Below are 3,317 nucleotides of genomic sequence, written 5' to 3'. Positions count from 1 at the left end.
ACTAAAGTCATGGTATTCACATTGCCTTCACTATGCTTTATGTCCTCAAAGATTATTGTTATACACAAATATTTTAACAGATTGATTAAACACTACAGGTGATACTCTTGTATAAAAACTACCATGAAGTTAAAACAATACCATGCTTAGTACATTTACAGGATTTCTCTGAAGTATGTTTTTTTCTCACGGTTTCAAAGATTACTGCTACATGCAAAGGCTTTACTACGTTGCTTTCATACATAAGATTTCTATCCAGCATGTCTTTTATGTATTCAGAGGACTCTGTTGTATAAAGGTTTTATCACATTGATTACACTTGTATGGTCTCTCTCTCCAGTATGTATTCTTCTTTCATGTACTCGGAGATGACTCTGTTGTGCAAAGGCTTTATCACACTGATTACATTTGTAGGGTTTCTCTCCAGTATGTTTTTTTATGGTATTGAAGACTAACACGGTGTGCAAAACTTTTATCACATTGATCACATTTGTATGGTTTCTCTCCAGTATGTTTTCTTTCATGAGCTTGGAGAGAACAATAATGTGCAAAGGTTTTACCACACTGACTGCATTCATAAGGTTTCTCTCCACTGTGTGTTCTTTTATTCTTTCGCAGAGCACTGTGCTGGGTAAAGGCTTTATCACATTGATTACATTCGTAGGGTTTGTCTCCAGTATGTGTTCTTTGATGGTATTGAAGATAACCGTGCTGTGTACAGGCTTTAACACATTGATTACACTTGTATGGTCTCTCTCCAGTATGTATTCTTTCATGTACTCGGAGATTACCCAGCTGTGCAAAGACTTTATCACAGTGATTACATTTGTAGGGTTTCTCTCCAGTATGTGTTCTTTTATGGTGTTAAAGACTAACGCGGTGTGCAAAACCTTTATCACATTGATCACATTTGTATGGTTTCTCTCCAGTATGTGTTCTTTCCTGTCTTTGCAGTTGACTGTAATATGGAAAGGCTTTACCACATTAATTACATTCATAGGGCTTCTTGCCAATATGGGTTCTTTTATGGTCTTGAAGACTATTGTGATATGCAAAGGCTTTCCCACTTTGATCCCATTTGTAGGTTTTCCCTCCAGTATGTGACCCTTTATGGTGTTGAAGACTACTGTGGCTTGCTAAGCTTTTATCACACAGATTGCATTTGTAAGGCTCCTCTCCAGTATGTATTCTTTCATGTATTTGAAGATAATTGTAATTTGCAAAGACTTTATCACATTGAGGATATTCAAAAGTTTCCTCTGCAGTATGTATTCTTTTCTGCATTTGCAGACAGCCGTGGCATGCAAAGGATTTGTCACACTGAATATACTGAGAGGATTCTTCATTAGTATGAATGTTTTCATGCCTGTGAAGATAATTGTTAATGGAAATGATTTACCATGTTTATCACTCTGATGAATTGTTTTTACCATATGAATTCAATTTATAATTTCATTCAAGTATACAGAGGAACATATCTTAAGGTTTTTACTTTGCTTACATCCATAGTGTTTCACTTCATTTTGGTTTGCTTTGCATCTTTAAAGATACCTGTGCTAGTAGGAGCCTTTATTAACACAGTTCACCATGGTATTCAAATAGCTATGGCCCCCAGTAGACTCATGTATTGAAATGCTTGGCCCATAGGTAGTGGCACTATTAGAATATGTGAATTTGCTTGAGTAGCTTTAAACTTAATAGAGAAAGTATGTCACTGTAGAGGTGGGCTTTGAAGTTTTATATGCTTGAGCTATAACCAGAGTATCACTCAGTCTCTGCTACATGCAGCTAAAGATGCAGAACATATCTAACTCTTTAGCACTGTTTATGCCTGCATTCCATCATGTTTCCTGCAATAATGATAGTGAACTAACTCTCTGAAATGCTAAGCCAGCTCCAATTAAATGCTTTCATTTGTATGAGTTGGTGTGGCCGTACTGACTCTTCACAGAAAGCTAAACTCTACATAAGGCACTCACACATATAACATCCTTTTATATGAGGTTATTCATATTTTAAGAGAACAGGTAGAACTTGAAGTTTACCACATCGATTGCGTTCATAAATTATTATGTTCTGAGGTAAACTTCATTTGCAAAGTGAGCCAAATCAGGATAAACAAAAGAATTTCGACATTCCTAGTACTTATAGGGCTTTTCTGCAATGTGAGCTTGTAGATATATTCCCAATCAAGTTAAAAAACTAATTAATCATTAACTTATGTCACATTCACAAAGTATACTCAAAGTGGAGACTACTACATTTTCTATTAGGTCTGGGAGAAAAATGTTGTTTATTTCCATAACCCTATGCTTCAATGGATTGTATCCATTGTTTCACATGAAAGACTTCCATATCACATTCACACAGTTTGAACTTTTGCTTCTCATATACATGTAGTATGGGGTTTAAATATTTTCCAGAAGAACACTTTGGTTACTCCAAATCTGCCTACGGTATAAAACTTAGCACAGTCAATAAATGTGTATGAATAACATGAGCTTTACTCTTGATTATTTGCTTATCAGAAAAGTTTGAACTTATGTGTATTACCTATCTAACATGTGTGTTTTGATATATCTTTGTATTAGGAAACTAAATGCATTGGAAATTCTATGGCATAGTTCACATGGGGCTATGGTTTAAACTGTGATATCAGGTAAAGCATTGTTTCCTTGTCTTCCTTCTATGAGAAATGCATTTCAAACACAAATTCTCTGCCTGACATTGAGGTACATGATTTGGTACTAACTTAGTATTCAATACATAGTAAATAAATAAAGCTATGCTTGTTTACACTATTGCTTCTCTTTAGCGCTTCCAGGACAGATTAAAATTTCTTCAGAGGCACAAGTCTGTGAGGCGGCAGAAGACAATTACCTTCCATGTTGTGTAGAAATCTGATGAGGTTCTTCAATATTATTGTCTTCCCAATCATAGGCTAAAATATAATACCAGAAAATGTATGAATCATGTAATAAATTATGCAATACTTAGGATATTATCTTCAGTGAACCTCAGAACTATGATTTATTAACACCATTCTTCCTCTTTCTCAATCAAAATTTAAAAAGACAATCAATTACCAAGAAAGAGTTGCCCTCTTATTTAAAACAATGAAGTAAAATTCATAGTCTCACCTATATCAATGAGGTTTCTGTAGGTATCCAGCATCACTTCTTTGTAGAGATTCTTTTGGGAAGGATCCAGCAAAGTCCACTCATCCCACGTGAAATGTATATGTACATCTTTATAGGTCAGTGCATTTTAAAACATCCAATATACATGTATAACAGAGTATGATACTGACAACTCTG

At 34.9% G+C, this 3,317-nt stretch overlaps 1 pseudogene; it reads right to left on the bottom strand.

The window, feature by feature from the left end:
* Positions 1 to 212: 212 nt before the first annotated feature.
* Positions 213 to 2,887, bottom strand: LOC121139159 (annotated as a pseudogene).
* Between the last annotated feature and the right edge of the window lie 430 nt (positions 2,888 to 3,317).

Source organism: Mesocricetus auratus, unplaced genomic scaffold, assembly GCF_017639785.1.
Source record: "Mesocricetus auratus isolate SY011 unplaced genomic scaffold, BCM_Maur_2.0 Super-Scaffold_6731, whole genome shotgun sequence".
NCBI lineage: Eukaryota > Metazoa > Chordata > Mammalia > Rodentia > Cricetidae > Mesocricetus > Mesocricetus auratus.
This window is presented reverse-complemented; position numbering and strand designations above follow the sequence as displayed.